Raw genomic sequence first — 22,705 nt, forward strand, 5'->3', positions numbered from 1 at the left:
AGTGCTGTGGGCAGAAAGAACTCAGATGTGGGCTTAATGACTTCTGCCTATTTCTATTAGGAGGGCCTTAAGAGAAGTTAACATCTGACTTGAGCCTTAGGCATCGAGCCAAACTGACCAGCCCTCTCTTGTCACCGTTCACTTGGACCTATCCAACCAGGATTTCATGTATAATTCCTGCCATAGTTTTCAGTAGCCATATTAGCTTAGGTGTCAGTAGACTGAAGTTGAAAAAAAAAAAAAAAGGCTCAGTTTAGTGGTTGAATATTTAATGCTTGATAAAACCATGAACTTTCCACCCAGCATGGACTTGCTTTGGGCAACTCACAAAAGCTGAGACCCTGGAGATCATCTAGTTCAATGATAGCAAATAGACTTCATTTCATGTGCCAACTCCAATCTGCTGAGGGCTGCTGCTGGAACACTGGGTTTAGAGGAATCCTGAGGCTGTCAGAGATGAAAGCAGAAAGTGCCTTAATTGATTAGTGATGTCTGACACAGACCCAGGAGTAGAGAATGATGGTATGCACGCAACGTGAATACCGAACAGAATCTAATCCAACATGTCTATTTTACAGAGGAAATAGATCTCAGAGATGAAATGTTGAATGCCTTGGAATCACTTAGCAGGTTAGTTACCTGGCTTCTGATGCTCTTTTCACAACACCTCAACTCCTGTCAAGTGATAATTGGTGCTCACGGGATCAGCACTGAAAACCAGCAAGCAAATTACGTTATGCTTAGTACAGTATTTGTGTTAAGTGTATTTCATTCTAATTTCTTGAAAGCTGGTGATCCATGTGATATAACTATATTCATCAAAATATCTGATTATTCAGAGCATTCCTTGACTCGGTTAAATGATAGCAAATAACCCTCCCCCAGGCAAGTAGCAATTTGTTCCAGTCAAGAGAAAAGAAGACAGGTCAAGGTCTTCCTACTTTTTCTAGAGGGCCAGTGGCAAATGTTATGCAGTGATACTGTTTGACAGTCTGACCTGGGCTTGTCAGTAAAACCCGACAAAATAAAACACATTTGAGGGAATAATGGCTCTCTAAACTAAGCTCAGTTAAGTTAAAACTTGGTGGCCAGATTTCATTATTTTTAAACATTCCTGAAGGATGAGCTAATCAAGGTATGTGCCCCGAGGGACCATGAGAATGCCCAGGTAGAGAAGGGGAGAGGAAGGTGCACCAAGCAGGCAGGGGACCTGTACTTTATCTCCGAAAGTTTGGGGGTAAAAAGGAGTGGAGTCCCTTGGTAGGGAAGGAGGTCAGCCCTGTTAGAGCATGGAGTCTCGGGAGCAATTGAGGAGCTAATGTACCATGGTGACAATGGAACCTGGACTTTGCAGTCAAATGGACCACCCACTCAACCCTGACTCTACCACTTACTAGCACACTGACATGGTGTAACAACCTCTTGGAGTCTCAGTTTCCTCATCATGTATCTTTCAGGATAGTATCAAAATTGACTGAAAGAATTGTGTCATGGAAACAACCTAAATGTCCATCAACAGATGAGTGAATAAAGAAGACATGGTATACATATACAATGGAACATTACTCAGCCATAAAAAAGAATGAAATAATGCCATTTGCAGCAACATGGATGGACCTAGAGATTATTATATTAAGTAAAGTAAGTCAGGCAGAGAAAGACAAATATCATATGATATCACTTACATGTGAAATCTAAAAAAATGTATATAAATCTAATTTAAAAATCAGAAATAGACTCATGGACATAGAAAACAAACTATGGTTAACAAAAGGGAAGGGGAGGGAGGGAATAAATTAGGAGTTTGCAATTAACAGATATACATTACTATATATAAAATAGATAAACAACAAGGACCTACTGTATAGCACATGGAACTATATTCAATTTCTTGTAATAAGCTATAACAGATAAGAATCTGAATATATATATATATATGTATATGTGTAACTGAATCACTTTGCTGTACACCTGAAACTAACATTGTAAATCAACTACACTTCAAAAAAAAAATTAAATTAAAAAAAAAGAATTATGTCAAACACCTGTGCCTGGAATTTAGTAGGTGCTCAATGAATGGTCAAGTCAAGTAACTAATTAACATGCTGGCTTATTACATTTTGTCGGGAAAATAATACTGGGCAAGTAAAGATAAGTTCTGAATTCTGGTCCCAGATCTGCTACAAACCAGCACTGGGACCTTGGACCCACTGCCTTGCACCATAGCAAGCACTAAATAAGTATTTTCAGAATAAATGAGTAAATGGATGAAAGAATAAATAAGAACATCCAAGAAGTATTTTACATACTTTTTGGGCCCCAGTTTTCTCATCTATGTAAGAAAGACTGATTTCTCAGATCCTTTTTAACAATAGTGTTCTTTGCACCCCTGAATTTCTCACAGATCTTCATCTCCACTATGGGTTGGGCACTGTCCTGGCCATGAGACTGAAATCCCAGGAAGATCACAGAATACAGTGCTTGACCTCAGCAGTCCCTGGGCTGTCACCCCTGAAGATTTGACCTTGACCACCAGAGATCCTGTAACGCCCCACTTTTTCTTAGAGTTGACTCCAAGCAAATGAAAACAGATCTTAAAACAAGAGACAACTGAGGATGAAAATGAGACCTGGGGATGCATTCCAGCCTCTGCTCATTTATGTAAATTGCTGTCACCAGCACTGTTCTCTTTCTGGGCGTTCAGCCCCCTCACCTGTGAGTCAGGGACCATTCAGTGGAGGGCTTGCACTGCTTGGCCACCATGAAAGTCAGGATGCTCCATTCACCCTTGGCCCTGACCTCCAAGGTTTAGGTGGAGCGCCAGCTCATTCAGGTGGAAGCGAGTGCTAGAGAGGTTTCTAAGACATCGGGGCACCAGCTCGGCTCAGGGACTACCATCCTTTCCCTGGCTTCCTGTTCCTTAGTGAAGATTCCCTTGAAGGGTGGGCTCAGACCCCAGAAAGGGACAAAGGCTCTCAGGAACAGGGAGACAATAACGTTCACAAGATGAGAGTTCAAAAGGAAAGAGCACAAGCTGGAAGTAATTGATGTGTCTTTAATGTTTCAAATATGCCTGCTTTTGTTTATTTTTTTTAATCTCAACAAGTCACAGACACTGAATGTTAAATCAGATTTCTGCAGCTCCCCCCTCTTTGGTACTCCATATTTAGAGAAGTTTTTACACAGCTTTAAAGATAAAACTTCAGGAGGCCCGAGTTCTTTGCCCGGGCGGCAGGGAAAGCAGCCATCTGACTGGGAGAGGGAAGGGCAAAGGCTGCTTGATCAAGCTTCCCTGATAAAGAGGTCAGGACCAGGAAGTGGAATGAAGTAGAAACCAGGGGGATGAGTTCTTGGAGCTGATAAAAGCAAGGAGTCAGGAGACCAGAGAACTTGAGGGGCTGGCTTGTTATGAAAGTGGTACCGATGGGAAATCACTTAGGTGTCTAGGCAGAGGATGGCAGTAGAAATATTCTGCTGATGAGAGATGTTTCTAGTAGCTTTTCATGCTGCAGATTAAAACAAGTGGTAGGAAGGGCACACTGACCTACTACGACCAGATCAAATTCAAATTTAGAAACAGCAGATGCGGGTAGGGTGTAATTTTTCTAACCCATGCTTTAGTCAAATAACAAGAATGTTTTTAGTACTGTCAATACCACTTAGTTATGTGTTCATTTACTCAATAAATAACTATTAAATATCTATTAGGTGATCAACCCTCTGGGAGATGCAAGAGAGGAAGAAATCAATGGTCTCACCCATGTTAAGTATATAAAAATTTGCTAACAATAAAAAGAGAAAAAGGGCACAATTAATTGTGCAAGGAGCAGTGAAGATACTGTGTGTGGAAGCAATCTGTTGAAGTAGACCCTAGAGCTGGAGTGGTCTGGATGGGGCCAGTGGACGGGCATGGGGGTGCAAAAGGAACATTCCAGTCCAGAGGAAGAGCTGGCCAAGACTCGGAGGGAGGCATGAGCAGAGTGTTTGGAGGACGCTGTGGGGTGGGACACTGACCTGTCTGAGCTGGAGCTATTCAGAACTCTCCTGGAAACAAAGATGGGTCCTTGTCGACCTTCGAGACAAGGGCTCCGTATCTCACATGGTGATTTAAGAAGACACATGTGACACAATGTTTGGAAGGGCCGGAAGCAGGAGAGGTGAGGAGGGAGGGGTCGGCTGGGGGTCCTGCTGGTGTTGCAGAGGCGGGAAGATGGGACTGGGAGGCTGGGTCCCATCATAACAGTGGGTTCCCATGGGCCCTTTCAAATATTCCAGGGCCCGGTCGGCTGTCCAAAGAGCGAATTGGACACCCGTGCTCCGGATTCCTGCCCATGCCAGAAAATGAATACTTGTGATGCCTGAGAGGAGCCTGGAGAAGAGAACAAAACCCCAGGAAAGAGTGCTTCCCATGTGCAGCCCACGTCGCCAGCAGCCCACACACCAGTCGAGGAAGGAGGGGGAGGTTCGCGAGCTGCAGATTGTCCGAGGCCAGGATGTACATGATTCATTTTTCTTGGGAATGTCTGAGGGCCTGTGCTCCCTGTCTACTCCCACATGCCAGGCTTAGCTTATATTTTGACAGGCACAGGGCTGGCCGCTTTGGCCAACGTCCACTTGAAGATAGAGGAGGGGCTGCCTTTAGTCCCCGCTGAGGGCAGGTCACCAGTGGCCTGGGCCCCCATTCCAGGTGGCATCCGTTAGCCCCGGAGCCCAGCTCTCTGGCACTAATCACAGTGCAGAAAACCAGAAAATAGCGTATCTTTTTTTATTTTCTCCCCGTTTTAAAAATTTGAAAGCAACAAGAATTTTTCTCTCATATCAAACTGCATTAAATTTCTGAGTTTACAAAAAGTTACACAAATTTTTATTTGATCTAGAAGTGCTCTACTCCCAGAGCATCTCAACTCCCCTTCACAGCTGAGGCCCTCTATTTTATTTTCCTGGATGGCCTACGATGGACTCTATTAGCCAACATCGTGTTCCCAGGATCCCCTGCTCTGAACCCAAGGTTGCTTGGCCTTTATATCAAATAACACTCAGAGAGTGAGGATCCCTTTCTACCATTGGAAAGACAAGACTTTTTTTTTTTTTTTTTGGTTTGGTTATCTGTCTTTTTTATTGAAAATGTTCAAACATAGCTTTTTCATATTTGTACCCAGCTGAGGAAAATGTGCTTTCCACAAAATATATGAATCCATGCCCTTCCAAAAGACCTCTAATTAACTCAGTGCCACCCACATCACTCCTGTTCCTGACTGTCCCGTATTGTTTGACATAGTTTGCCACTTCATCTTTATTTTCTAGTCACTAGCAACAGTGGGTGTCATCTCCCAAATGTCACATCTTAAGAGTACAGCCCAGCAGGGGCTTAGAAGTGTTCTAAAAGGCTTGTTTAATAATCACCCCTAATGGATGTTTGAAAATAAATCTGTTTTTCCTCAAGGCCGATCTTGCTGTCTCTCACCCCTCCCCTCAACCAAGGAACACTCCCATTTGGGACACACGCTTGTCTTAGCTGCTGGAGCCTCCAGGCCGACTGGATCACTAGGGCGCCCAGAGCCGGCCTCCGTCCCCCTGACGCACGCCTGGGCAGCAGCCCACACACCGCATCCCTCTCTGCCTGCTTCACCGCACCCGCAGGTACCCAGGAGCTCCGTCTTCTGGACTTGGATTTATTTCCAGCTCTAGGAAGTAAGTTCTAGAGAAAGCATGGTGGACGGTTGTGTTTTTATTGTTGTGGTGGTCTGCTTGGTTGGTTCCTTCTTTTGATTTCCCTTCTTCCTGACTTCCTTTTGGAAAACCATCATTCTACACATTTCTAGAATTTATGGTGCTGGAGGGATTCGTCCTTATTCCTTATGCTCTAGAGGACAGCACACAGCCCAGGCCTGGCCACTTCTCTTTCTTGGTTTCAGCAATTGATTTAGGAGGTGGGTAGAGGACCCAAGCCAAGCCAAAGGGTTATTCTCAGCATTTTGGCTAGAACTCTTAGGAAAGAGCTGCTGTCTTTGTGCTGGGTTTGAAAGCTGACAGATTGTAAGTATGAGGCTTCTTAGAGCCGTCTTGTCAGCTGGAGTACTGAGCCAAGAGGCAAAGCGGAAATGAAAGGTAGAGAGACACAGGTGTCTGATGACGGATTTGAGCGCCCAGACCTAGCTGTGCCCGAAGCTAACTGTGCCTGAACTTTTCAGCCACGTAAGCCACAAGAACTGCCTTCCTCGCTTACGGCAGTTTGAGCAAAGCTACTCTCCTTGAGGAGCCTTCCCTGCCTGAAGCCTTGGGATTTCGAGCAGACTGTTAATGGAAGGCTTCCTGGTTGCAACGGTGTGCTGCAGTCCAGGGATGGAGGGATTCACCCCTGTTTAGCCACTGATTGAGACACAAGATAGATATATGTAACTTTCATGAACACTGCAGTCATTTCCAACTCATCTTAATCAACATATTTAATCTCTTCTTTCCCAAACATGACAAAGTCATGATCAAGTAGCAAAATTCACAGATGGCTTACCTGCATAAGGACTGACTAATAATGAAAGGTCTAAATGTGAGGAGCAGCCATGTGGGACCCATCTGATACACAGAACTGGTACCCAGTCCCCAGGAGGGTGAACACGGACATATTACCTGCAATCCAAGTGAAGCCCCTCCCCACAATGGGCCACTCATGGCCGGGGAAAAGGACTTCCAGAGGCAGCCTTATTTCTGTTGCACAGACCTAAGGGCTAAGTCCATCAGTTAACAGGACCCAAACAAACATCAAGAGCTTTGAGACTGGGCAGACTTGTATTTAACTCTCAAGGTTTGTAACTTGCTGGTTGTGTGAAACCTCAGAGGAGCCTTCTTAGCCTCGGTTTCCTCACCCAGAAATGGGAACAATACGACCTTTCTCCTAGGTTGCTGAGGATAGTCAACTAAATTATAACTCTAAGTACCTTCTCTAGACACCAGCATGTAGTCAGCAACCAATAATTGGTAGCCATCATTAGCTTAATTATTAGTAATAGGAATAATAATATTAACAGCAGTAGAAGTTTGCTCACTCCTATTTAAATTTCATGTATATAACTGGAATTGTGGGCCTACGAAACAGCATTAAAAATAATTACCATAAATAGGCTTTGGGGTCCTCTTAGCTCAACATGTAAGGATGAGAACAAAGAGGCAGAAGAAGGATGCTTTTTCAGTTTTGTTGAGGCTGATACAAAGTACCCTGACGAAGCCAAATTTCTCAAACACTCTTAGAGGATTTTGTACACTAATCTCTGCTTGCTCTTAATTCAGAGAAAACGTCACATTTAAAATAATGTTAGCAGACCTCTTTAACAGTTGAATTGCACACGCTTTATTAAAAGATAAAGGCTAATACATTTCATTCATTTCTTCAGTCTCTACAAATGGCATCTCAAATGACCTGGGAACTTTTTAAAAGAAGAATTTTGAAAATGTGGTTCAGAATACCCCATTTATTAAATGTGGCATAAAATGGAAAGAAAAAGAAAGATAAAACTGAAAATAAAAACTGGGGGAAAAGAATACTGCCACAATAACTGAGCAGAAAAATAAAATAATGCCAATGAATGCAAGAATAACATACACATGTTTATGCTCATGGTTCATTTGGATCCTGATAACTGGGTTTTAAAATGGTTTTACAGAGTCAGATTGCCTTTAAATCCAAAGTGGATCATTTGTGGGGAAAGAGAAAAGGGGGTTCCCCACCCAACATAGGAGCTGAGGTGGGTAACTCTTCTGTTTTGTTGTATTTAAGGCTCTTTGCATGGCTCCCTGTCCAATGTGTCCTCATCGGGGATGTTCCACACTTATCAGCACAAGCCTAGCCAGAGTGATTGGTTCAGAGGTGGGTATGTGAAAAAAATTCTGGTTAAGGATAGGTTCATAGTTTTATTGAACATCTTGGGGAGGTAAATTCACTTTTTTCCCCAGGACCGGAAAATCAGAAGACGTACTCTACCACTGCTAACTGCTACAACTACTGCGCATGACATGTGAGATGAAAGCCAACAAGAGCAGAAGGCAGAGCCAAGACATGGAGGGAAACTGAGTCCCCTAAATCCTCTGTAAGCCTTGAATCCAGTGGTGCCTACCCTCGCCCCCTGAACTTTCCAGTTTACGTAAGCCAATGAGTTGCCTTTTTGTTTAAGCCAATTTAGGCTAGGATTTTGCTACGTGCACACTAAAGTAACCCAATGATCTAGAGATCTGGTATCAAAAACAAACAAACAAGATCAAGAAATACCTAAGTTTAAATGAGGCATAAGCAAATCAGGAAAAGTTCCAGGATCTCAGCTGAGGGATTAAGGCGAGGCACCACAGCCTGTTGAACCTAGAAATTTCTACAAGCTGATCTGCAGACTCATGATGCATCTTCAGATAAAAATAATTAAACAAAGAAATAAACTATCTGACTTATGCGGTGTGGCCTTAGCTATCCAACTGGGGAGTTTTGAGAGAGAAACTCGGGAAAGTATCAGAATCCAAAATGGTGGCTGTGGCAGGACAGTGGATCAGGGGTTGAGAGGTGTCTTCGGGAAGTTAGCTGAGGAGGCAGCAGTTTGACAACATCTACCCTGATCAGGGAAAGCAACGGGACAACTTGCTAAACATTGAACAAGGATGCTTGCAACAACTGCATTGTTTAGGCTTTCTATGACTGCAAAATAAGAGGCTTTCCCAAACTTGGGAAGGTGCCTTTAGGGCTAGAAATAAAGGGGTGTGACTCTGCTAGCACACAAGCAGAAAGAACTCAGACAAATGAGGAATTGTAGTTTTATGAAATGGGGACTGTACAAAGCAGATGCATTAGGAATTTGGAACCAGCTTAAGACAGTACATTGTTTGTTCAATTCCTGGTAGAACTCCTGCCCACCCCCCTACAACCGAAATTATTTTTAATCATATATGGCAACTTCTTTGCCAAAAAAAAAGAGCTTGGATGCAATGCTAGCATAGCATAAAAATCACAGCAAACACAGTTCAGAAGAATCTTGGAACTGAGACGCTTCCCTCCCAAACCACAGTTAGCCCAGTGCCCATTCCTGGCGGGGTGGAGTGCAAGGTGGTGGCAAACTGAGCTCTGAGCAGGCAGCAGAGGCAAAAGCCACACTTTTCTTTTACATTAAGAACTTTGCATTAGGACTCATTCTTCATTCTTCTCATTCATGCATTTTGGTGTATCTGGTGCCATTTAATTCTCCTTCTACTGGGTAAACATCAGAAACTGTTTAAAAAACAAGACAGGGTTAACTCAGCCCAGAAACATTCAAATACCAAGATTTAAATTTCTTGGGCAAGACAATTGCCAACTACATATGGCTAACTTCCTTCTGCTTAGGAAGCCAAAGGAATGGTTCCACACCTTACCCCATCCCATGCCGTTAGATGGGTCATCTGGGTACCATGTGCTAAGCTGTGCTTAGTTTCCAGTACATTCAATCCTCATTTTATATGGCAAACAGGAGAAGGGGTCTGGCTCTGTGATAAAGAAAAAAAAGCACAGAATCCAAAATAAAATGGATAGTTTAGTTAGAAAACAGAATCAGCTCGAGAATAGTGCCTAGGATACAGCAGGCACTTATGCAGAGTGAATGAATAAAAGCAGAAGCAAATGAATAAATGAATGAATGATTTGCGAGACTGATCAGTTGGTTGTGCCATTTAAAATGAGACCCGAAAGAGAAACACCTGGAGAGTTTTAAGAGGCGGAGCAGCATCACAGTTGGTCAACAGGACAAATATCTGTGGTTCACCCACCTTGCACAAGATGAAGTGGGAAATGCTGAGGGGGAGGGAGGTAAAAAGATGTATCACCATGGTTTCTGCTCATACTGCTTGCCATCCACTTGAGAAAACAAATACACTAAGGAAACAAGAACCAGCATTGTAAATTATTTCTCTTTGTGAAATTAAAAGCACACAGAAAAAAACCTTACAAGCATTCATACAGGTACTGGGGCTGGAAAGTCAGAGAAGGCTTCACATAGAGATAGTATTGCTGTGGGTAGAACTTGAATCTGTGGACAGAAGGAGCAAGGGGAAAGGCTTACCTGGGAAAGAACGTATTGCGTGAATGCAATCACGTGACATTCAGACCCAGCCTGACAACTACCTCCGTCTGTAACTCTTGTTCTCTCTTCCAGGGTCCTGGTTCCTACAGTCACCTCTTGTCTGGATGGCAGCCTCCAACTGGGCTTCTAGTCTCTTTATCTTGCCCACTTCTAATCCACTGTCCTCAAGGGAACAAGAATAATCTTTTCTTCTGGTAACTGTTTTTAAAAAAATTTTTAAGTGGTATTGACAGAGTTTGTTTTAGAATAGTAAGAAAAAAAATTTGATATAAATATACCTTAGCTTATTGGTTTTCTTTTTCTTAATTGAAGTATAGTCGATAAGAATAATCTTTTAAAAAGATAAGTCTTACCAGTTTTCTTACCTACTAAAACCCCACAGTGGTTCCTCACTGATCTTAGAACAAAGTTCTAACTCACTAGGCGTTTTTCTGTCCCCAAGCCCCACTTTCCCAGCCCTCCCCCACTCTGCCCTCCAGCTACGCGGAACCTCCTTCAGCCCCCAGGTGTGCTATGGCATGCCACCTCTGGGCTTCAGCCGTGGTGTTTCATTCCAAGAGAACTTCTCCCCTGTCGTTCACCTGGCTGGCTGCTATTCACAGGTCAGACTGCAGCCTAGATATCGCTTCCTCTGCAGAGCCCCGTGGCCTCTGGGTCTGGGTTCTATATCCCTCCTCTGTTCTCTCATAGCAGCCTGTGCTTTCTGCTCATAGACCTTGTCACCCTGCAAGATCACGTTTATTGTCCCATTTTGCCACCAGACTGTAAGGTCCATGAGAAGAGGGACCAGGCCTGCCTGTGTTGTCACTCTGTTAGTAACACACAGTACAGTGTTTGACACTTGTTAGGTATTCAGTAAAGTTGCTGAATGAATGGATGGATGGCTGGATGGAGGGAGGGTGAATTTTATACAAACAAGTTGGGAGGGGATTGAAGACTGTGATGGGCCTTAAATGATAAGCCAAGGCTTCTGAATTTTACCTTGAATTATTAGGCAGTTTTGAGTACAAAGTGTGACAAAAACAAGAGATGATGAAATTGATACTCATGAGAAATAAAAATAGATACACCTGATGCTATAGGAGGGGAAGGTTAGAGAGTGAAGGAAAAGAAGTCAAAGATTTCACTTCACAAAAAAGAAAGGGTTTAAAAGAAGGAGGCGCGAAATCAAGTGTGTGGTCTAGAAGTGCTTCTTAGAGGAATTCCTATATTGGGGGACTTTTAAGGTTGGGTTCAACCCAAAGTTGGTCCTCAGAACCAAACCTAGGCCTTCCCCCGACACCCAGACGCACTCACGCATAGGAAAAGGGAAATGCAAAGTCTTGGGGACCGTTTGTAAATAATCCTTTCACACAGGGTGAGCTAACTGCTTGGATTGCAGACAGAGAACGATCAAGATTCCCAGTTGAGGAGAGGACATGGGTCCTTCTGAACAAGATTTAAAAAAAGAAGAAAAAAGAAAAAAATTAAAATGTTACCATTGTTCTATTATTATGTAGGTGGTAATAGCCACGTAGGCAGAGGGGGACAAAGAGACCAGCCAGTCTGCAAATACTGGAAAGGTCAAAACAGCCCGACCAGCTACCGTGAGCTGTCTTAGGACGCACGGCCCGGGTGACTCCTGAGCCTCGCTCTGTGTTCAGAGTCAAACGTTTGGATTATAATATTAAACTAGGACTAACGTGACCCACACTGTTAAGGTTAGTAAATGAGTGGAAAATTGCACAACTGGACATCTTTCTTAGTCGTCCAGCCCTAAAGGTCATAATTTGTAGGGTCGCTGTGCTGGCTTGGATTCTGATCCTTTACCAAGCGTTGGCAGCTTCTTCAGTTCTGTACGAGATGGAGAAGTCCCTGTCCCTCCTGGGGGAGAGAGAATGTATGTTAGGCAGGCAAAGACTCCAGCGTAATGTAGACAAGGTGTGGCTGTACAGTAATGACAGGGATCTTTTAAATGAAAATACCAGAACTTACTGTTCAAGGGAGCTGCTCTGCAAATCCATCCGCCTCGGGCATGTACCATTAGTTTGGAGCTGTGTCTATTGCTCAAACATTTTTGGAAGGCATCTTCCGACGCTGTGACGCAGTGCGATGCGGTGAAAGAAGGATACACTTTGAATTCTGACCACTACCAGCTGCACGACCACAGTCAAGTTTCCTAACCTATCAACTCCTTAGATTCTTTCTCTTGTAAAATGGACATAAGATACCACACCACAGTTTTATGTGGATCAAGAAATAATGCTAAGAAGGGCCAGTCTTAGAGGGCTGGCCACCAAGGCAGCCACTGCTTGTGGCACTTCAGTTCGGCTTTAGATCTGTAGGGTACACCCAGACTTGTTAGGTAACCCTAGACTTCCTTTGACCAGCAGCAGAATTACTCAGCTTGATTACTCCTTCCCACACCGAACCTAGTACCCAGATTAGTTTCCTGGGGCTGCTGCTCCCAAGTACTGCGCACGGGGCGGCCGAAACAGCAGAGATGTATTCTCTCACAGCTTCAAGTCCAAAATCAAGGTATCCGCAGGGCCATGCCCTCCCTCTAGATGCTCCAGGGGAGGTGCCCTCCTTGCCCCTTCCCTGGCCTGGTGCTCCCTAACAATCCTTGCTGCGCCTTCGCTTGCAGATGCAGCTCTCCAGCCTCTGCCTTCATCAGTCCATGGCATCCTCTCTGTCTGTGTCTCGTCTTCTCTCCTTAGAAGGAAACCAGTTAGACAGGATTTAGGGCCCACCCTAGTCCACTATGACCTCATCTTAATTTAACTATAACTGCAAACCCCCTATTTCCACATATGATCGCATTCTGAGGTTCCAGGAAGATGTGAATTTGGGGGGTTTATATTCAACCCAGAATCGTCCCCAAAATTAAACTCTGAAAAAAGAAAAACAAATAAACCCAAGGGTTTTACATGCTTGAAGACCTTCAAAATAATCCAGTGCAGGTTTTACAAAAGCTAGCACGAAAGAAGAGTTTCAGAGATGTTTCAGACAGTGAAAGCTGGCAGCTTTATTGGAAAATATGGCTTGGCCACCACTGTGATGAATTTGAAGCCATCCTATCTGCCTCTGTGTGTACATTCTCATGATTTAAACTTTAGTGAGACCACCATTGTGTCCCTCCACGAACGTGGAATGAGAAGTGTCCCCTTGCATGCCTACGCTTACCAACTGCCACTCATTTCAAAGTGACTAGAGCTCACAAATAATGATAATAATAATTAAAGGGGTGTCTTCTTCTAAATTTGATCTGGTCAGAGACAGATTCGTGCTGAGTTACCTCTTTTTCACTTTCAGTCTCCAAGCTTTGTGTTACACAGTTTGCATTTGTAGAAACATCATAAACGTCTATAGATAGGCAGCATTTGTACATCTTCTGGTACAAAGAGAAAGCCAAGGACACTCTCCAGTCTCAGGTGAAATCCCTCCATTAAAGAAGGCAGATCTCAGATGGAGACAGACGCCTAAAGAAGACGGAGATTACTGCAGGGCTTTGATTTTCAAAATGATGCAAAATTTCCTTGTAGCCAACATGGCAATATCAGCTGTTAAAAAACAAAAATAACGACCTAGGAACTTGAAGGTAGGCTCTATGAGGTATGAATACCTGAAGATGGCAGAAGGCTAAGACGCTTCTGAAAGAAAAACCCAGGAGTAAATCAGCACATGGGGAAATAGGGAGTGGTCCCTTGAGGAAGTGTTACGGCATTCTCCTGCAGAGAGATGGAGAGCACAGCAGGGTTGGAGGGAGTTTCAGTCACCTAGTGTGTTGTCCGCCTGTGGTCTAGACCAAGCTCTGACCTCAAAGGACTGAGCTCTGCCCGGCTGAGCAGACACGATGACCCCATTCTAGGTTCTTCAAGTCTGATGAGATAGCTGAGCCAACACCAGAAGGCATAGAGTGCAAAAAAAAAGGGGGTGGTGGTGGTGAAGAATTAATCTGGCTCCAAGAGGCTGGAAGGGTTAAAATTATCACTCAGATTAGCACAGGGATTCCTGAGCTCCCTGTGCCAACATCAAGGGGGCACAGGGCAATTTGTCAGAGACCCTAGTGAAGCAAACAGGTGGTCTAGAAGCAGCAGCGGGCGGTATGGTCAGGTCAAATGAGTCCCAGCATGAAGAGATTCTTCACCCAAGGACTGATGGAGTGTCAGGTGGGGTAACGCTCTGCTCAGCTTTTAAGTGCTGGGATTTTAGCTCTGGAAGATGGTAAAAGTCTCATCAACTCTTCATTTCTTTTAATAAATCATCCCTGGGATGCATACTGACCAGTGTTATTTATGAGTTGAAGAGTTGAAACAGCCTCGAGAGCAAGCAAGGGAACAATTGTCTCAGGTTGCAGATGGGAGCCAAGAGAAGTGTTTCAGTCTCATAAAGTTCCCCAATTTCCATCTGTCCTAGTGATGTTTGACATCAGGCTTACACTTGAACAACTTATCTAAAGGGAACTTAATCTGGGAAGCAAGGAGAGCATTTAAAAGTCAAGATGCCTGCAAGCGGCATGGCAGCCTAGGGATCTAAAGTCAACAGCCTGCAAAGACCAAGCAGGTAACCTCAATGAGTGAGGCAGAAAGTGAACACAAGAGAGACAGCTGGTCGAATGAAAGCAGCAGCTTTCCAGCTCCAGCCTGTTGGTGTCCTGCAGGAGCACAGGCCCACAGTTGCTTAGTTTGCAAGAGAAACCCAAGATCCAAAAATTTTAGATGTAATCTGCCCATCGTTCACAGCTATACTGCAATATAAATGATATATAATAAATTGCACATATTTAAAATGTACAACTTGATATGCATGTCAGATGAATTGATAAAGAAAATGTGGTATAGATAGACAATGAAATATTACTGAGCCATAAATAATGGAAGTCTGCCATTTGCAACAGTGTGAATGGACCTAGAGAGTATTGTGCTAAGAGAAATAAGTCAGACATATAAAGACAAATACTCCATATCTCCATATTATCACTTATATGTGGAATCTAAAAAATAAAACAAATGAAGGTATATAACAAAACAGAAACAGGCTCACAGATATAGAGAACAAACTAGTGTGCTAGTGGGGAGAGGGAATGGGGGAGGGACAAAATGCAGGTAGGGGATTAAGGCATAGAAACTACTATGTATAAAATAGATAAGCAACAAAGATATATTGTACAGCACAAGAAAGTATAGCCATTATTTGGTAATAACTTTAAAAATAATATAATCTGTAAAAATACTGACTCTCTATGTTATATACCTGAGAAATGACATAATCTTATAAATCAACTATATTTCAATAAACATAATAATTAAAATAAAAATTAAGTGCACCACTTCATATATATGCTTATGATTATTTACAGATTTATATATGCTTGTAAATATTTAGTGTTTCCAAACTGTTTCCAGAATGGCTGTACCACTCTACACTCCCACCAGCAGGGTATGAGAGTTCCATCGCTCTGCATGCTTGCTGACATGTGGTATGGTTAATCTTTTCAATTTTAGCCATTTTAATAGTTGTGTGGTGATAGCTCATTGTGGTTTTAATTTGCATTCCCCTAATGACCAGGTCAGTTAAGTATCTTTTTATGCATTTATTTGCTGTCCATATATCTTCTTTGATGAAGTGTCTATTTAAATCTTTGGACCATTTTTATTGGGTTATTTATTATTATTGGGTTTTGAGAGTTCTTTGTATAACCTCCATACATGTTTTTCATCAGATATGTGACTTTCAAATATTTTCTCCCAATCCATTACTCACCTTTCATTTTCCTAACAATGTCTTTCTAAAACATGTTTTAATTTTGCCAAAGTCCAACTTTTTTTCATGGATTATAATTTTGGTGTTCCATCTAAGAAATTTTTGCGTAATCCAAGGTCATAAAGATGTTCTCCTATATTTTCTTTTCTCCTCATTTTAAAAGGCTGAAAATAATTTTTAATTCTATGAAAGTTCTCTGTAGGCCAAACAAAAACCCCTAGCCTGTGGGTCACCTGTTCGTAACCTTTTACTTACAGCATGATCTCTCAGATTCCGAATTTTATATCATACGAAGTTAACGAGTCCCTTGCTTAACTCTTTCACAACACATTATCTCTCACAGAAACTGTGATAAGTCTTGCTCAGGGTCACCTTTTCCAGAAGATCAGTGTTTTCTTTTAAAAAGTACTGATGCCATTTGCACTAACATGGATGGACCTAGAGATTATCATACTAAGTGAAGTAAGCCAGACAGAGAAACATATATTTATCATACAATATCACTTATATGTGGAATTAGAAAAAAGACACAAATGAACTTGTTTACCAAACAGAAAGAGACTCGGGGACACAGAAAACAAACTTAGGGTTACCAAAGAAGAAAAGGGTGGGGGAGAGAGAAATTTGAAGTTTGGGATTAACAGATACACACTACTATATATAAAATAACAACAAGGTCCTACTGTACAGCACAGAGTATCCTGTAACAACCTATAATGAAAAAGAATATGAAAAAAAGAATATGTAAGTGTAACTGAATCACTATGCTGTACACCAGAAACTAACACAACACTGTAAATCGACTATACTTCAATAAAATTTTTTTACTATTTAAAAAAATGTATTGGAATGTCTGAATACTTCTAATGAGTGTTGAGAAAAGGAGTAAATGCTGGCTTAGTTCTCTTGAATTTGAACTTGTTGGACTTCTGGTCAGATGAAAAGGACCTTCACTAGCATAATGTATTAGCAATCTACCATATCAGCCAACTATCGTTGAACTTTAACTAATGAGAAAATCATGGAGAGAAGGGGGTTAAAAGGGGAGGGGCAGAGGGAAACCAGCCTTTTCTGTTGAAATTTTGCTTTCAGGTAATCAGGGTCAGTGCCAGTTGGGGCCCTTTATTCTTCGATGCTATCTCAGAACTCAAAAAGATGATTTCAAAACCACCTGACTAATTAAATGCTCTTTCTTTAACATGGACTCTCCAGCATAGTGTTTTTAATATACTGGAGGAGATAAAATTCTGGCCCTGGGCAGACACCAAAAACATTTTTGTATGGTCAACAGAGAAAGAGTGTTCTCAGCCCCTCTGGCATTGTTCTGGAAATCCACACATGATGCAGGAAATTAGCTGTCTCATGTCCAAACACTGTCGATGAGAACACTTTTTAAAAATGTAATCAGACACCACGAAAATGCAGGGTGCAGTTCAGAATGTATGATGTGTCCTGGCAGTGCTGGGGCTTAAGAATGTCACCACGTGGATGGGCGGGCCACAGGCAAGGGAGAGCGGGAGGTTAGCGGGGATTTTTATTGGGAAAAAGCTTTGCCAGGCCCTCTGAAACCACTACAGCATTTAACTCTGGGAACTCAAAAGGAGCAAAGACAACTATTGAGCCCCAGTGCTCTGTAAATGCATAGTATTTCTCTTCTATTACAGCTGAGAAGCTGGTTTAGATCGACAACTGTAAAACTTATGCTGGTGATGCTGATAGTCTGTCAATTGTTTCAACAATGGTTCAGAAACAGTCCTCAACTCCTGCAAAAAAGCATTTTCAGAGAAGTGAAAGTTTTCCATTGCCCTCACAGGAAAATATTGCTTCTGAACCTTCCTTATCTCCAATTCCAGGGCACACGTGGTCCTCTCAAAGCGGCAGGGTAGTACATCCTTCCTCTGAAGCCATTTCATGCTCCTGTGCTTATTTTACAATAAAATAATAATAATAATAATAATAATAATAATAATAATAATAATAATAATAAAAACTCAGAGGACCAGCAAGGGGTTAAATGCCCTGAAACTTCCAGTGTGTCTTCACCCTTGATTTTGCACCAGCAAGCCAATACCTTGTATTTCAAGTACTTCTGTATTTCTTTGTATTTTTTTCAGCACTTAGTACTGGTCCTTGATCAGCTCATCACAGCCCGAAATGAAGCTACTGATTCTTGCTTTTAATCCAAGATAGGGAAGGTTTGAAATCTAAATAAATAAGAACTGAGGAATAAGTTTCCTAGCAAACTCTCTTATAGCAGAACTTGCAGTAACTATATGGATCTGTTATTGGAAGGGTTTCCTCCATAACCTCACAGAAAGGATCATCAAAAAGCAGGAATTTGGACATTGTTTTTCCTGAAGTATGTAGAGGGATGATTGTTTGGCTAGGAAAAAAATTGGGGGGAGGAGTAATTGGGTTTTTAGTTATTGGTTTATTTATTTTAATGGAGGCACTGGGATTGAACCCAGGACCTCACTTATGATAAGCATGCACTCTATACCCTCCCCATGTCCTCCCCTGACACTGTTTGGCTAGGAAAAATTTAACTTTATTTTATTTAGCAGAAAACACATCACCCACCATGGAGAAAGGCAGCTGTTCCATGTTGGTTTACTTTGTATTAGTCCCGGGTGACTTGGTCTGGTAAGGAAAGCACAAGCTTTGCGATTTATAGTGAGTTTGCCACTTGCTGTCTGTGTGGCCTTGAGCAATTATTCTGACCTCTCTGAAACTCAGCATCATCACATACAAAGGGGGCTACTGACACGCAGCCCTGCAGCCCCGAGGGTTGCTGTGAGGATTCAATGCATTTTAAGAGCCCTGAGGGTACCCAGGCGTGGCTGTTATGCATCTGTTCTCAGAGCGCTGTAGGATGCGACTGGAGTAGTCACCACCGCATCTTATCTCGTAACTGCTCATTTCATCTGCTTTACTCCAGCACCCTGTTAGGGAAAGGACCAAGGCTTGTTGGTTCACCTTTGCATTATTCACCTGACACAGGCCCAAAGCAGAGGAAGTGTTCACTAAATGTTTTTGGAAGGAAAGAAAAAAAAGGAAGGGAAGAATAGGTTGATTAGAATAGTGATTAAACGACTAAAAGCATCGACTTTGGAGTCAAACTGGATTTCAAATCCAAACACCGTGACTTACTATCTGGCTGACTTTGGGCAAGTTATTGAACTCTCACCTATAGAAAAAAGATAATGTTTACCTCAAAGAGTCGTGATAGGGTTATGAAGTTAATTTTGCAGAGGGTTTTGCATCGTTCTCAGCCTGTGGTTAAGTGCTCAGTGGCCATTATTCTCATTATTATAACATAGTTAGGAACTCATCTTAAATCTGATTGATGCTTTGCAAATGACTGGGTAACAACTGCCTTGATCTTGAATGAAATGGGTGTTGCAATCATGCAGGAATCACCTTCTGCTGTCACTAGGCATAAGCTGTAAATAATCAGCGCTATCTGGGACTGCACGCAGGAGAGGACGGGTCCGGTCGGCGCTGTCATCAGCAAGCCTGACCCTGCTGGGAGGGTGGAATTTCAGCCGATTCAGACAAGCATTTGAACAGCACTTATCTGTACGTTCAGGGCACAGGGCTAAGCGTTCTGAAGCTTTCAGAGATAAATTGCATTCGGCCCTCCAGGAGCTGGCAACTCATAAATCACTGTAAGAAAACGCAGAGGGTGATCAAATGCTCCAGGCAAAGTGTAGACCATGGTCTGGACCCAGCAGATGGGGAGGGGTGACCTGCTAATTGGGAAAATGGGCTCTGGGTTCAAATCGCTGTCTTGCTCTTTTCTGACTGGGAGAAACTTCATTTCCTCATATGCCAAGTCAGAGCCCCGGGAGTGTCCACTTTATGGAATGGTGGTAAGCATTAGATAAGACTTGTGGCTGGACATGATGTCTGCTAAACGGTCAATAAATGTTAGCCGTTATTGTGGCTGTCTTCATTTCCCAGCTAGTATTATTTTAATTGGATAATAGTAACATTATTATAGGTATTAATACACAGCCTAATAACACAACTAGGGTATTAAAACTGGTATATGATAAAAATCTTTATATTCCTATAGTTAATATTATTATAACATTAATCAATATAATAACAGTATTACTACAAACCATAGAACAGATATGTAATACTTTAATCATATAAACTGTAAAAACTAATAGTATAACAATACTATTTGTAACATCTTAAGTACTTCATGGAGAATTTGGCATTTGACCTCTTGAAAAATGGGTACATTTAAGCAATATTTGGCTCTTCAGTGTCTAAGGAATAAAAGGTGTTTTTTACCTGATGCCTTTCCAAGTCTCTAATCAGTTCTAAGTTTTCTATTCCCCCACGTGAAGGAGAGAAAGGAATGCATGTTGGGCACAAATTCCCCAGGTCACTGCTTTCCCATATTTTGCTTTACCCACCCTGACATCCCACAAGACAGCCAGGGCAGTGGTGATCAGAGCACTCCACACACTATAAATATTTGCCTCACAATTACTATATTATTAGTATTTATGTTGAAAACAAATTCCCCTTTGGGATTCCCGCTCAACTCTATTGGCACCTGGTGGATCCTTTAATATTTAAGTTCCTCCATCTTCAAAGATCGACATCAGAGTCTTTCCTGAGGCTGAGGACTGAAAGTTCTTGCACCTGGGAATTTCCCTTGTGGCCAGAAAACCCAAAGAGGGGAATGTTTCATGCATAAAAGAAATGTTAAAGGGATAAGATAAGGCGAAGTGGGGGGGGGGGGTTTGAGGTCTAAACACCACACATAAAGATTTAAATGAGCCGGCCTCCACCTCCTTCCCCCATTCCCATTAGAAGTTTATAAAACTTTGTGTGTGTGTGTGTGTGTGTGTGTGTGTGTGTGTGTGTGTGTACAAATGCATGTGCACATGCAAGCATTAGAAAGGGAGCAATAAATCAGAGCTGAATTTGCATTGACTTCCCAGAAAATGTTTCATGAAATTTGTTTGTAAAATAAATCTAAGGCAGCGATTCTCAAACTTCAATGAGCACAAGAACCACCTGGAGAGCCGGTGAAAATTTTTATTTCCACCCCCAGAGAGCCTGATTCAGTTGGTTCAGAATGGAACTCTGGAATCTTTATTTTTAACAAGCGTCATGTCATTCCAGCGCAAATGGTCCTTGAATCACTAGGAAAAATACTAGTCTAAGGTTTATGTTTTTCTCTCTTTATATTTTTTTCTGTCCTTCTATTCATTTGGGGATAACTTTTGACTATTTTCCTCAATTTTCTCACTAAGTGTATGAGTCTTATCATTTGCATGGCTGGGTTTTGGGGTTTTGGTTTTTTTTTTTTTTTTTTTTTTTTTTTCCATTTTTGGAAACTATTTAGTCTCTGAAAGCTACATCCCTTTTGATGGAGTAGGGCCGGGACAAATGCAGTGAAAAGGACTGTATTCTGGACCTCAGCTAGACAATGACAGGGAGTCCTAGAAAGGTTTTTTCCTTCAGGGGTTTCTCCATCAAGAGCAGTTTAAACTGAGGGAAGTCAGCTGCACTGGGTCTCCTGTGAGTTGCCCCTTCCCTGTGAACTTAAAAGCGATGTGGTTAACTTCTGCACAGAGCACATGGCCACAAACACCGCCATGTGTGCTCAGGGCGGACGGATCCAGGGCTTTGATTTGCCACGTGTGAGCAGCTGTGCGCAAGTGAGGGAGGAACCAGAGGGACCCAGGCACCCAGTCAAGCGGCAGATAACACAGGGGGCTCCCCTCATCCTGCTGTCCTGGGGTCTGCCCTTTTCTGGCTTCTAGTGGAACAGCCCAGATACCTGCTCTGAAGGAAGAGAACTTGATAACATGAATCACAATGTCCTTTGTGTCCTCTCTATATTTGAGGCTGAATAAACTCTGCTCCTGGATGAGCTGGGAGGAGGATGAAGGAAGGCTTCTGGGTACCAGGACTAGGCCATGACCCTTGGAGGGAGCCCTGCCCTGGAGCACAGGCACTGGGTGAGGGGAAAGTGAGGAGGGGAGATTCTGAATTTAAGTGGCAGCAGTAAGTATCCTCATAAGAAATTTGAAGACCAAGAAATGTTTTTATCTGGGAGCGTTGTCCCCAGACTGTTAGAACAACAGTTAACCTCCTCAATCTACAATAGTGACTATCAGCCATGCTGTTGTAACATCTCTGGATTTCAGCTTCTGTGAAATGAAGGTATTGGAGCTGATAATGTTTTTGACTCCTTCCAGCTCTAACATCCAAAGAGTGACTGTTTTATCTGAGTGATACCTGAGAACTTTCTCAGGATTAGCTACAATGATCTTTAGTAGTTAAGAAGCTAGTTATCTATTCCTGCACAACAAATGATTCCAGAGTATCATGGCTTCAATCAACAATTTTATTTTGCTCACAGTTTTGTGGGTGAAGAACTGAGAAAGAGTTCAGCTGGGCGATTTATCTCTGATTCCAGCTGGAGCTGGAGGATCCATTTCTGAGATTCTGGGATGGCTTCTCATTCACCTAATAGATGCCACAGCTCACTCTCTCTTTGTCTCTCTCTCACTCCGTACTTGGCAACTCACTCTGAGCATGCTTCTCACAGCACAGCAGCCTCGGGGCAGTCAGACTTCCCACATGGGGCCTTGGTGTTCCAATAGTCAAGCCAGGAGCTGCTGGCCCTCTTAAATGCAAGGTCCAGGGCTGGCACAACATCACTTCCACATATCTATTGGTCCAGACATCACAAGCCAACGCAGATTCAAGTGGGGAACTAGAACCTACTGCTCAGTGGGAGGAGAATCAGAACATTTTAAGCTATCCTCAATCTGCCACAGTCAGCATTTAAATAGAAATCCATGTCCAACGTGATTAAATCTACCCAGTGGCAGCGA

The 22,705-nt window shown here is 42.6% G+C and overlaps 2 long non-coding RNA genes across 2 annotated transcripts in view; one reads left to right on the forward strand and one right to left on the reverse strand.

The window, feature by feature from the left end:
• Positions 1-1,817: 1,817 nt before the first annotated feature.
• LOC123613137 (uncharacterized) lies at positions 1,818-8,830 on the forward strand. Its single transcript, XR_012510222.1, has 3 exons — positions 1,818-4,157; positions 4,276-5,691; positions 7,772-8,830. It is a non-coding gene; the product is annotated as an uncharacterized LOC123613137 (long non-coding RNA).
• Positions 8,831-9,102: 272 nt separating this feature from the next.
• Positions 9,103-22,705, reverse strand: part of LOC123613136 (uncharacterized) — a 157,911-nt gene continuing 144,308 nt past the window's right edge. The window contains exons 5-8 of the long non-coding RNA XR_012510223.1: positions 12,063-12,782; positions 9,775-11,951; positions 9,385-9,495; positions 9,103-9,241 (exon numbers count right to left, since the gene is read on the reverse strand). This is a non-coding gene — a long non-coding RNA (uncharacterized LOC123613136). The remainder of the gene's footprint in view (positions 9,242-9,384; positions 9,496-9,774; positions 11,952-12,062; positions 12,783-22,705) is intronic.

Source organism: Camelus bactrianus, chromosome 11 (genome assembly GCF_048773025.1).
Source record: "Camelus bactrianus isolate YW-2024 breed Bactrian camel chromosome 11, ASM4877302v1, whole genome shotgun sequence".
Taxonomy (NCBI): Eukaryota; Metazoa; Chordata; class Mammalia; order Artiodactyla; family Camelidae; genus Camelus; species Camelus bactrianus.